The sequence below is a fragment of the Carassius gibelio genome, chromosome A25 (genome assembly GCF_023724105.1).
Source record: "Carassius gibelio isolate Cgi1373 ecotype wild population from Czech Republic chromosome A25, carGib1.2-hapl.c, whole genome shotgun sequence".
Lineage (NCBI taxonomy): Eukaryota > Metazoa > Chordata > Actinopteri > Cypriniformes > Cyprinidae > Carassius > Carassius gibelio.
In genome coordinates, this window is record NC_068395.1 from 18,444,229 (window position 1) to 18,458,591 (window position 14,363).

Here is a 14,363-nt window from a genome sequence, read left to right on the forward strand (position 1 = left end):
ATTTTACACATCAAGAAACAATCCTATTTATATAGATTTTTTTTTTTTTTTGCATCATAATGATGGATATATAAATTCCAGGATTTCAATAAAACATATTTAGCTACCATAATATCATAATGCAAAAAAATAAGATAAAGATACCTGTCTTTGTTTTAGGATGAAATATGAGCCAGTGTGGGATTCACTCCATAGAAATATCCTCTGATGAATTCTAGTCTCATTTCTACATGTGAATATTTAAACACGGCTGGATTGGCCTTCATTAGCATACTTAACTCATCTTTGACAGTCTTGCAGATGAAGCACTGAGCATGTGCTTCATGAAATGGTGGATCTCACATGACTGAGTTCACCGGAGACGGCGGCTCGGAGCTGTCGTGTGTCACGTCTCTATCCGACCTCCCGCTATACTGTCCGATAAATGAGCCATCCTCGTTAAACTATGTGTCTCCAGAGTCTCCATAGTTGACCAAACTGTCATCGCTGCCATTGCGATTAACAGTTCCACTGGATGGAGTTCAGCTCCCTTTGAGTGGTTTATGCTCCTCAAAACTAGGAGAAAAACCACATGCAGGTGGATCATGACGCAAATCAAACTCAAAGGATGGACAGCACACACATGCAGGATCAGTGTCACAGACATGTGACAGGATGAGAGACAAAACCTGCGTGAACTTCAAAACAAGAGGTAAAGCATCATGGGAAACTAAGAAAGGAATAAAGATGGATGAAGTGCAAATATCTCATTATCTAAAGTGTGAATATGAAAAACAGACTCATCAAACCGTGATCTTCATGACATAGCAAAGCCTGATTCCTGAAGAACCATATGACTGAATCCTGAGCAAATCATTCAAAAAACCAGATTCATTTGACAAACTTTTCCTGAAGAAACTCCTTCTGCTGGTGTTTCACGAATGAATCCCCCGAGCTGTGATTAAAACACAAACTTCAAATCATACATGAATCATGAATGTATGTAGCCACACTTCCCATGAACCTCCAGAAGTAAGTTAGTACACAGAGAGGCTCAAACTGTGTAATACCTTCATATATATATATATATATATATGTTCTTCTCTGACTTTTAGTTTTATTATTATTTGGATTTTGTTGTTTTATATATATATACATATATATATATATATATATATATACACACACACACACACACACACACACACACACACACACACACGCACACACACACACATATATAAACTTTTTTTTTATAGAATCTTGGATCCAGTTACTCTAGCATAGCAGTTTTAGGGGCCGTTCATCATCCTTCCATCAAGCACAGCGCAGAACACAGGGGTGTTGATGCATATTGATATTGATGAGTGGCGCTGCGTATAAATGTGAAATTCTTTTAACTTGACACAGTATCATAAAAACACAAAAGACATAGAAAAACAATGGAAAAATAACTCACAGGAATGGATAGACACATTCTGTGTGAATGGCTCTTCACTCTGTCCATTCTTGGGCTGGCGATTCTGTTTGTGTTAGCAGTTCACATGACGTGTGATCATGGAATGGTTGTGTTTTTCTCCTCTCGCATGCAGGTTCACGCTTACCTTCCCACATTCGACCACCATTTACAGACAACAGCAGGAATGAATGCCACCGACTCAACTCAGTCTGTGCCAGCATCACAGTAGATGCGACTGAGAGCTACTAAACATCAAATACTAAGAGCAGTAATGTGGATCTGATGAGTTTGTGTTCATTCAGAGCAGCTGAATCAGTTCTGATTCATTAACATTTATTTGACTGCTGTGTGAGTGTTCAAGGACTGATCAATCCTGTAATCCACACTCATATTCTGCATCTGGCAAACGGTGACTTATGAGTTACTTGTTAAATGATTGAAATATTCATTTAAAATCTAAGGGGGGAAACCACCAATTCACTCTCAACAAATTAGAATATGGTGACATGCCAAACAGCTAATCAACTCAAAAAACACGCGCAAAGTTTTCCTGAGCTTTTAAAATGGGCTCTCAGTTTGGTTCACTAGGCTACACAATCATGAGGAAGACGGCTGATAGTTGTCCAGAAGACAATCACTGACACCCTTCACAAGGAGGGTAAGACACAAACATTCATTGACAAAGAAGCTGGCTGTTCATAGGGTGCTGTATCCAAGCATGTTAACAGAAAGTTGAGTGGAAAGAAAAAGTGAGGAAGAAAAAGATGCACAACCAACTGAGAGAACTGCAGCCTTATGAGGATTGTCAAGCAAAGTTGATTCAAGAATTTGAGTGAACTTCACAAGGAATGGACTGAGGCTGAGTCAAGGCATCAAGAGCACTACACACAAAAGTGTCAAGAGATTTACTGAACCATGGACAACGTCAGAGGCATCTTACCTGGGCTAAGGAGGAGAAGAAGAACTGGACTGTTTTAAAGTGATCCAAAGTCTTCTTTTCAGATGAGAGCAAGTTTTGTATTTCATTTGGAAACCGAGGTCCTAAAGTCTGGAGGAAGGGTGGAGAAGATCATAGCCCAAGTTGCTTGAAGTCCAGTGTTAAGTTTCCACTGTCTGTGATGATTTGGGGTGCAATGTCATCTGCTGGTGTTGGTCCAATGTGTTTTTTGAAAACCAAAGTCACTGCACCTGTTTACAGAGAAATGTTGTAGTACTTCATGCTTCCTTCTGCTGACCAGCTTTTTGAAGATGCTGATTTCATTTTCCAGCAGGATTTGGCACTTGCCCACACTGCCAAAAGCACCAAAAGTTGGTTAAATGACCCTGGTGTTGGTGTGCTTGATTGGCCAGCAAACTCACTCAGATCTGAACCCCAGAGAGAATCTGTGAACTATTGTCAAGAGGAAGATGAGAAACAAGAGACCAAACTATGCAGATCAAGTTCAAGTTCAATTTATTTGTATAGCGCATTTACAACAGCCACCTGGCTGACCAAAGTGCTTTACATAAGAGCAAGAATATTACACATACATAAAAAAAATAGACCAGACAAAAATTTAAAACCACCCATTTCAAAATGTAGCATAAAACAATGCAGATGAGCTGAAGACGACTGTTAAAGAAACCTGGGCTTCTAGACCACCTCAGCAGTGCCACAAACTGATCACCTCCATGCCACGCTGAACTGAGACAGTAATTAAAGCAAAAGGAGCCTCTACCAAGTATTGAGTACATGTGCAGTAAATGAACATACTTTCCAGAAGGCCAACAATTCACTAAAAATGTTTCTGAATTATGAAATGTCTTATGAATTATTCTAATTTGTTGAGGTGTTTTGAGTTGATTAGTTGATTGGCATGTCACCATATTGTTATTAGTTGAGATAAATGTGAGCAGAAATCCTCACAATTAAAAGAACCAAAGACTTAAACTGCTTCAGTCTGTGTGCAATTAATTGAATACACAAGTTTCCTATGAATTCCCTTGAATTGAATTACTGAAATAAATGAACTTGTCCATGCCAGTAATGACTTCCTGTGTGTGTCAGGTGAAGAGCAGCTGTCAGATTCACATCATTTCCCAGCTTTATGATGAACACTGTGTGCTGAGGACAGATCTGCAATAGTGTCAAAAATCATTGTATAAAAAGAAAATCATTTAATGAAGCAAGGAATATAAAAGAATATTGCTATGCAGGTGCATACATTCATCTCTCTTCCACACATGTGCAGAATAACGCAGGAACTGAATTTAAATGGCAAACCAGCAGCTTCAGTTCAGATCCGGCGTTTTTATATGAAACTAACAACTGCAGGATTATTCTGGATCAAGGAAGAAAAGGATGCAGAACTATATTCTAACACAGTAAATACACTACTGGATCATCAAGTTCATCCTGGAGACCAGAACCTGATCCAGTCCCACAGGATCTGCACCAGACCACCAGCAGCAGACCAGACCGGATCAGATTCATCGGAGGAGGAGGATAACTCATCTGTACTCAGTCTCAGATCGGTGGGGTCAGTCTCCTGAGGGGTCAGAGGTCAAGGGTCAGATCAGAGCTCTCACCTGTACTCTCCAAACGTGATATCATCCTCCTTCATGGGCTGGATCTCTGGGTCTCCGTGAGCATCTTCCTTCTCTTTTACTGAGACAGACATCAGAGTCACACACTGGTGTTTAGCATGGAGCGCATCATTCACCCATGAGGAACAGAGTTAACATGCAGTATGAACATGTTACAGTATCTCTGTATTGATTCTAGTGTAGATGTCTATTATTTAAATGACTTAACATAAGAAGTTTTGCATAAAATTATTTCTATATGGCTCTATTATGTCATATGCAAATCATAAAAAAACAACAACAAATATGACTAAAGCACAACAAAACTCCTAACACTTCAAATAAAATAAAATACTAAAATAAAGACAAATTAAATATATTAATAAAAACTATTAATAATTGAGTCACACAGTCACCTGGATATTTTCCGCCCTTGTTCCTCTTGATGAAGCAGATGATGAGCAGAGCGATGGCCAGAGCATAGGCCTGCTTCGTAGAAGGGGCTCTAGCCTGAGTGATAGTGTCTACCACCGCTGGGGGCAGATCACTTAGGTCTGCCGTGTCTTGTCTAGAAGCCACACGTGGAGGTTCCAGAGATCTGGACGCGGGTGCCAAATGGTGCCAAGCCCCTGAGAGAGGAGGTCTCTCCTCAGGGGGATGCGCCAGGGAGGGGCTGTCACGAGGAGCATGAGTTCCGAAAACCAGGTCCGGGTGGGCCAGTAAGGCGCAACCAACAGGATCTGTTCCTCGTCCTCCCTGACCTTGCACAGTGTCTGTGCGAGCAGGCTCACTGGGGTAAACGCATACTTGCGTAAAGCTCGAGGCCAGCTGTGTGCCAGTGCATCTGTGCCCAGGGGGGCCTGGGACAGGGAATAGTACCACTGGCAGTGGGAGGACTCGTGGGAAGCAAACAGGTCTACCTGGGCTTCCCCGAATCGACTCCAGATCAGCTGGACCATCTGGGGATGGAGTCGCCATTCCCCGGGGAAAGTGAGCTGTCGTGACAGCGCGTCGGCTGCACGATTGAGCTCCCCCGGGATGTGGACAGCGCGCAGTGAGCCACGTCTGACTCCAGAGGAGGAGATGGCGGGCGAGTTGAGACATGCGACGTGATCATAGACCGCCCTGTCGGTTGATGTACGAAACAGCCGCAGTGTTGTCCGTGCGGACCAACACGTGCTTGTCCAGCAACAGCGGACGAAACCGTCGCAAAGCTAGATGCACTGCCAGCAACTCCAGGCAGTTGATGTGCCAAAGCAGGCGAGGTCCTGTCCAGGACCCTGAAGCTGCCTGCCCGTTGCATGTTGCGCCCCAGCCCAAGTTGGAGGCATCTGTTGTGACAACAACGTGCCGGGACACTTGTTCTAAGGGCATGCCGGCCCGTAGAAAGGCAAGGTCCGACCAGGGGCTGAATAGGCGGCGACACATCGGTGTGATGGTGACACGATGTGTACCGCGGTGCCATGCCCATCTCGGGACTCGGGAGTGTAACCAGTGCTGAAGTGGCCTCATATGAAGCAACCCGAGCGGCGTGACTGCGGCTGCGGATGCCATATGCCCCAGGAGCCTCTGAAAGTGTTTCAGTGGTACCACGGTCCTGCCTCTGAAGGAACTCAGGCAGTTCAGCACTGACTGGGCACGCTCGCTGGTGAGCCGTGCCGTCATACTCACCGTGTCTAACTCCATACCGAGATAAGAGATTCTATGTACAGGGGAGAGCTTGCTCTTCTCTCGGTTGACCTGAAGCCCCGACTGACTGAGGTGCCGGAGCACCAAGTCCCTGTGATCGCACAACTGCTCTCGGGACCGGGCCATAATGAGCCAGTCGTCAAGATAGTTGAGGATCCAGACGCCCACTTCCCAGAGTGAGGGCGCCCTCTGTGAGCTTCGTGAAGACATGGGAGAACAGGGAGAGCCCAAAGGGGAGGACCTTGTACTGCCATGCCTGACCCTCGAATGCAAACCGCAGAGCGGTCTGTGGCGAGGGAGGATCGAGACATGAAAGTACGCATCTTCCAGGTCGATCGCTGCAAACCAGTCCTGGGGCTGAACACATTTGAGAATGCGTTTCTGCATCAGCATCTTGAACGGGAGCTTAAGCAGGGCACGGGAGCTTAAGCACTGTTATTCAAGACTCACAGATCCAGGATAGGCCGAAGGCCACCGCTTTTCTTGGGTACGATGAAGTAAGGGCAGTAAAACCCTGTCCTCATCTCGGCTGGAGGGACTGGCTCGATTGCATCCTTCGCCAGCAGGACAGCAATCTCCTCGCGCAAGACAGAGGCGTCCCGGACTGCCACCGAGGTCTCGAGCACGCCATTGAACTTGGGGGGGTCGCCGGGCGAACTGAATCGCGTAGCCGAGTCAGACCGTTCAGATGAGCCAGCGTGACGGGTTGGGCAGCACAAGCCATGCTCCCAGACTCCGTACAAGTGGCACCAAAGGGACAGTCGACATACACGCAGTGGTGCAGCGATGGGGAGTCGTGCCGGAAGGCCCAGAAGGCATTGCGTCCTGGGTCATCACAGCCACACTCCTGTGTTCCCGGAGGAACTGGCCAGAGACGCGTGGAGAGGTGTTGCATCTCCGAATCGCGACCTCTCGACCGCTGGCGAAAGGGGGCGTCGTGGGTGAGAATGAGGAGGCAGTGCGTCGCTCATCGTCAACCCACGAGCCTTGCAACTCGGAGGAAATGGAAATTGCTCTTTCATTGAAAAAGTGGGTGCCACTGGCCATTTGACCAGCGGCGGAACAGAAAGAAACATAACTGAAGATTTTCCACCCGGCCCTCCCCCGGGGGAAGGAGTGGCGCTGTGTTCGAAGAACTCTCAGCACGGGGCGGAGCTGGTGTGGAGGATGCAGGGGGGCGCCCACGGCGACAAGCAGGCTGAGGCACTGCCTGCGACGGAATGGTGGCAACCAGAGGATCACGTCGTGGCGAGATGTGCTGTATGGCCTCAGTCTGCTGTTGTTCTGTCAGGAACTACTGGGCACAGCCCCTGACAGGGTCGCCACACAGGATAGCCTGGGACATGGGAGCATCGAGAAAATGCACTTTGTCAATGTCTCTCATACAGACCACGCTGAACCTGAACTGGCACTACTGGACCACCAGAGTGGACATCGCCTACTCGAGGGACTGCGTTGTGACTTCCGTCACCCAGAAAGGGGAGGTCAGTTGCCATGCGCAGCTCCTGCATGAACCTCGGGTTGGTCCTACCCTCGTGCATTTGTTAAAGCCTTGGCTTGTTGGGTTTGCAGGATAGCCATGGCATGTAAAGCAGAGACAGCTTGGCCCGGCGGCAAACTGAATGACCCGTTGGGACTGCCATAAGACAGCCCAGCAAAATCACCCAGCAGCCGCACAGGACAAACACTGCGGAAGGGGTAAGGGGTAAGAGGTCCGTGGGGCATGGCCCGGCGAAGAAGCTCTCACTGTCACCTTCAAATCTCCCAGAGCACTAGCCGGCGGTCCTCTGCTCGAGACAGAGAAACCAGAACGGGTAGTGACAGAGGGGTCTGCTCCCTTCCCTTTAAGAAAGGGGAGACGCGATCACAGTTGCCGTTGTCAGAGAACAGGAAACGACCGCATCCAGAAGGACGCAGATGAAACGGCGTCTTGAAAAAGACGCAAATCGTCCGCGATTTGCTCTTTTAGGAAATCTGCTCTCTTAGTTGAAGCGCCCAGGGGAATCGCTGAAAGGGACACCGCTGTTTGCGTCGTACCGCCAACCAGAACAGCTTCCCGACACAGCAGATGAATGGCTTTGTGGAGTACAACAGCTTTCATACAACCACTCGGCTCCGGGGCAAAAATCTAATGAGTGGATGCAACTGTCGCCCTATTTATACCCGCCAGCACGGGAGTGACTAAGGTATGTTAATCCACTAGCCAATTTTCATTGGCGTTTTCTCTTAAATTCAGAGATGATTGGCCTCCCAAGTGAGACCCCATTTGTCGGTCGACATAACTCGTAGTGACCGACAGATAGGGAACTACAATTTTTAGCCTATTGTTCTTATTTTAAGTATAAAGTCACTATCAAAGAGACTTTACATCTTCATAATATGATTCTTGATATAAGAATGTTTAGAGATTTGTACTGGAAAACAAGACAAAAATACAAAGAACTTTTTTGCAATGTACCCTGCTGAACAGACAGGTCACCACCAGCTCTAACCAGCACTAACCAGCACTAACTAGCACTAACTAGCACTAACTAGCACTAACTAGCTTGGAGGTTGATCTGTTCAGCGTGGTAGCGTGGTAGATGGAGGTGTATTAGTTACTACTTGAGCTCTACTCATGGGAATGTATACGCTCAACATTTCTTCATCATCATCATCATTTTCACAACACACACATGCAGGATTCTTACTTATGTCTAGAATATATTAAACATAAAGGTGTTTCTTGGACCCCAGTATTCCCGACTGATCAACACTCCATCCTCGCTCACAGCTGAGCTGACATTCCCAAACACAGGAGCAACCGGGGGTGCTGAAAGAGAATGACTTCTGACCTCCAGAGCACTGACGTGAGCAGTAGTGCATGAGGTGACGTTAGTGTGTAGAGGTGGGGCTAGTCATGATGTCACTACTGTAGGAGGAAGAAGGGCGTTTATTTTCATTTATAAAAATAAACTAAATCATGAAGGAAAACACACACTGTACAGTGTTTCTCAAAGGCATTTGTGAGATATGCATTTTTGTGAGGCCAAATAATATTACTATAGTAACAGCACAGTCCTAGATCTTAAAAAAAAAAAAAAAAAGCCTAATATTGGCTATTTTGATGATGCGTAGCCAAAGATATTAATAAAAACTCTCTATAAAAAATACTCTATTTAAAGGAGACCTATTGTAGCTGAAAGTACTCCACAGATCATTTATTATATCATTCTGAAAATGACTATTTTGAGTGGAAGTAGAAACACACTGACACATTTCTTGTGTCTCTGGCCATAACTCTAGCCTAACTTTGAAATCAGGATTCGGTATCAAGCAAAGTCATGTGTATAATGCATGTGAATATATGCTGAGAATTGATCAAACAGTTGTCATCTGGCTCAGATTCAGACAGGAATCATGTGTTTGTGGTGTTCTTTTGCTGATTGAGGGATAATACAAGACTACTTCACCACACAGATGAGTGTCGCAAGCAAAAATGCATCTAATTTAGAGAAAAGTGTAATGGAAAAAGCAAAACGGACACTATTTTCAGAATCTGACCCTAAAATTAATAGGAAAAAAAAATTTATTCAGCGAAAACAAAAAAATTATTATAATTATTATTAAAAATGTAAACACATTGTTATTATTATCTCATAGACAGAAATAAATGACAATTGTAATATAACTGAACTGCAAAATAAAATTTCATGATAAGTATATGTTTTTTTTTCTTAGTAACAAAATCTATTTCTTCACTATTTTGGCAGAAAAATGCAGGGAGACAGGTTTACAAAGGCATCTGTTTCCAAACCTAGTGAGATGCAGTAATCATCCGTTATGTCAATGTGAAAATAAAGCATTACTGGTGCACACTGAGCATCCCAGAGGCAGAAAACACTGGATGATGAGCTGCTCATGTGTAAATGAACACAGTGCTTCACTCTAAAACTCAATTCTGTTTCACTGATGGGTGTTTGAGTTCATACAGATCCAGAATCTACACACGATGAGCACAAACACCATGCTTATTTCTGGCGTAATGAGATGAGACGTTCAAAGACAGAACACTAACACACACTGCAGAACCAGCTGTGCTCCCTATCTAGTGTACATACCTCTGTGGAGGATGGTGAGCGTGGGACCGGATCCTCGCTGTGTTCTGGCACTGATGTAAAACGTGTAGCGTGTGCTGTGAGAGAGGTTCTGCAGCGTGAAGCTGCTCTGATTGGACGGCAGATCCAGCTCCTCCAACAAACCCAGATCATTTCTGCTGTTAACTGGAGAAGGGACAGGAGCAGAAACAGCCGGGGTCACATTGTTTTATCCAATCATAAGCTACGCTTACAGAGCATTTGTTCTGTTCACTGCTTCAAACCGACTCGAGCAACAGAAACAAGGACGAACACTCAAATAAACAGGTACAACACATGCAAACATTGAAAATATAGGAGAGATTCTGGAAACATTCTTTTTTCAAACTTTAAATCATTTATGATTAGGCACAATTACACCAAAAAAAATAACTGAAGTTTTGACCAAAGTTGACTCCACCACTGATGATATAACGAGGAACTGTATCGGTGAAGGAAACTCTTGATGGAGATAAATGTTGCTTGTGGAGCTCCATTAGATCAGTTCTAGAGTGAGCAGGCAGTGCAATTATGGTTCCCAGTGTGGATGGGCAGGTTTACTCACCCGTCTGATATCTGAAGGTGTATCCGGTCAGACAGCCGTTCCTTTCGTGAGGTGGACTCCACTCCAGAGTCAGAGAGTCCAGGTCTAAAGCAGAAACCTTGAAGAAGGACGGCGTGTCAGGACCTGGAACACAAACACACTGCATCCTTGTTAAATGATAGTAGCAGCTTTCTATATGTAACATATTTGTTTTTGTATTTAGAACACTATTTTTGCAGTTGTAAAGAGTCCATCTAAATGCCACCTCAGATACAGATTCTGTGCTACCTCTTTTTATACATTTCATTTGATTGGTATCAGCCCTATAATATTGTCTATGTCTTATTGCATTCATTAAATAAATATAAAAATGTAAATGAGAAGGAACACATCCATATAAAGGTCAAAATGCCTATGAAAATAGATGAAATATCAGCCGTTAAAGGAGAAGTCTGTGTCTCTGCTGTCAGTTTTGAGTGTGTCCTCTGCTGGGTGTTGCTCGTACCTTCCTCGTGCATCTCGAATCACTGCGGGATGCTGAAGGGACCTTCTCCTCGGCCGTTGAAGGCCGTCATACACAGGCTGTAGACGCTGTAGGGCAGCAGGTTTTGTTGGGGCTGAAGATCTCAGTCCTCTGTTTGCTGTGATGAGAGTTGTGTCGGTGTAAACTGAGCCCATGGTGGTAATGCACCTGCACACAGACAACAACAACCTCAGTGAAAAGCTTTCTACCATCCACCTGCTCTCCATATCTTCCCAGCATGCACTGGTCTAAGTGTAATAAATACTGCTTTTTTTAATTCGCATTTACAACACATTCATTCAACATGTCTCAAAACCATCATAACAGAAACCTTTGTAAATCCTGACATAACACAACATTTAAGTACTAACTTATGTCTCTCTATGCTAATCTTGTGTAAAAATACATAAAATAACACTTAATTTCTATATTTATTTTCCTTGTTGTATGATGCAAAGCATGCTGGAAACTAGAAAACACAATAATTTAAGTTCAATTTACTACAACAACATTTTGAGTTACAGAACATATTTCAAGTCCAATGAACTTTCATTATTATTTGAGTGAAATTAACTAATTTCATTTAATTAATTTCACTGTTTGGTTTTTATGGTAAATTATAAAGTTAATTTTAAAAATAAAAATGACCAGAAATTACTAAAACTTTAAAAAGAATATATAAAAATACAAAATATTAACAAACTAAAATATATATATAATTCAACAAAAAATGAATGTCAAATCAATGTGACTGTGTGATTATCCCGTGCACGGATCCAGGTGGAACGGGGCTCCAGCGCACCTCTGCTAGTGTGCTGTTCAGCACCACGACCCCCACGTCACAGGTGCATTGTGGGATTAGCATCATTCCACTAAACAAGCTTATAAAGAGCTGCTGAAAGCATCACTCACAATCCTCTCCAGAGTATCCGATCACAGCGCCGGGTTTGGGTCCAGGTCCGTAATCGTTCATCGCCTGAACCATCACCTCGTACGGCACAAATGTGGGTGTCCCCGACACCACGAATGTAGAGATGTTAGCCACGCTGACCGAGGTCCAGTGCGTCTCACTGCCCTGCTGACGCCACATGACCTTATACTGCAGGCCGGGAGCGTTGACCTGAAGAGGCTTCAGTGGCTGCCCAACACAAACATCAACATGAACTTACATACGATTCGCACATCAGCCTCTTCATTTGAGGAAACTATCATCAGATACACACCGAATCTGGTCCAACATGAACAAATGATCTACTAATGAAATAAAATTATTAAAACTTTATTGAGATATCTTTATTTATTTATTTATTTTAATATCACAATTTTTTACCATTTTAATTTTGACGGTAAACCTCTGTTGTGACACTTTGTTTGACAAAAGAAAAGGAATTGTTGCATTTATATTTGATTAGATATTAAAAGATTAATATAATTATTAATATTTTATGTTTTCATTTGATTATCACTGTTTTTGATAATACATTTGTATTAAATTATAAATTCAGAAAAATTAAAACAGACAACACAATTCCTGAATGTTATTGTATTTTAATTTTTCGAACCCTAGGATTGTGCTACGCTGGTCGACGTCACACAGCCGTTGATTACGTGATGGTGTTTACATGAGGACCGTTCTGTAGCAATACAGAGCCAGTCACATTGCTGACGTGGAGATAAGCGTTTATCTCAGTGAGCCTTTGATTCCTTTTCAGTGGGGAAAGACAAACCGGCAAAAATCAACCTCTGTGTGCCACCAACATCTGTGCCAAGTGAAAGACTTTTCAGTACTGCTGGGGACATTCGTTCCCACACTCGCAACCGGCTGACACCTGTTAATGCGGAGCGTCTTGTTTTTTTGGAAGGAAATTTCACATTTGATGTGAAAGATTAGAGGTTTTATATTAATGTAATTATGATGCAAGAGATGTGTCTGATCTTCCGTAATATTTTTCGTAATATTTGGCTACTGTTCTAATCGTAGCCTAGCCTACTGTTATAAACGAAAACTGCCTATGATCCATGTTTATTGAGTAAATATTCAATAACATTAATTTCAGTTAAGTCACCAAACATATTTTGGTTTAAAAAAAAAAAAAAGAATAAGACTTTTCTTTGCATTGTTGCACATTTATTGAAAGGTTTTGGTTTACTTGGGTAAGCATGGGCTTATGGTAATTATGAAAATAGTTTTTTCCCACTTGTCATCCTGGCATTATGTTGGCTAATCTTTTTTTTTTTTTTTTTTACAGTTAAAATAAAATGAAAAATACACTTCTGTGGACGTTGTTTACTTTATTAATATGTTTTACTGTGTTAATGGAATGAGGATGCGAGAAGGATTCGGTATTCGGCTTCGGATTCGGCCGAATCTTAAACAGTGGATTCAGTATTCGGCCGAACCCAAAAAATCTGGATTCGGTGCATCCTTCATTTTTTTTTTACAGTTTATGGATGTAATTGATTAGACATTTATCAAACTAATAAAATATGTAATTTTGTATTTCAATTAAAACATAAATCGTTAATGTAAATGAAAAAAAGAGACAGAATAAAACACAGAAAATTAAACTTTTACTCAATTACAAAAATCTAATTTAAACATTAAAATACAATACAGAAAAACTGAAAACTGAAATAAAAGAAATACATTCAGGAAAATTTTAATGGTAACAAACTGAACTTAGGGAAAAAAAAGGAAAAAAAAAATAAAGATAAAAGGGATTTACAGTTCTCTAATTAACATCATGGATTAACATCATAAATAGCATCATCTGAGGTGTTTATTAATAATCAGCATCTCAGCATCTGTGTAAACACACGTGTGAGAATGAAAATGCGTGGGCCATACCTGGGGGGCTGGTCCTGTACTGGTGCGAGGGCATGCTGGGATAGCTGAAGCCCACATCATTGAGCGCCAGCACTCTGAAGCTGTAGTGGACGTATGGAGAGAGCTTCAGATGAGCCGTGGTCTTGGTTCCAGAAGCCTTCGTTAGATTGTGCAACACACCGCATTGATGGAGAGCGTCCTCATACTGGATCAGGAACTCTGATGCGGCAAGAACGCAAGCTTATTTATAAAGCACACTTCAGACACAAAGGTAATTCAAACAGCTTTACAGGAAAATGATTAGCACAGGTGGGTGTGTCGTACTCTTGATAGGGCTGTTGTGTTCCTCTCCAGGTGTCCAGGTGAGCTAAACGTTTCTCACTCCCAGGCCTCTTAGCTCCAGCTCTTTGTGATTTCTCCAAGGTCATATACAAACAATTTTGCGAAGGTAGAAAAACTAAATTTAACAAGCTGGAAGATATGAGGTTCAAAGTATAATTTGGAAGATTCCATAAAAATGGGTGAAAAATTTTCTCTAACTTCATCATTATAAGAATGGAGATGATTTTGGGAGGAGAATTGCTTTGAGATCTTGTAGAAAGGGAGTGATGGAAAGGGGAGGAAAACCCAAATTGGGTTGGACAGTAAGATAAGATAGATTT

General features: G+C 42.9%; 1 pseudogene; it reads right to left on the reverse strand.

Annotated features, from left to right (window-relative positions):
* Window positions 1-338: 338 nt before the first annotated feature.
* The window catches only part of LOC127946921 (neuronal cell adhesion molecule-like), a 56,993-nt pseudogene continuing 42,968 nt past the window's right edge, over window positions 339-14,363 (reverse strand).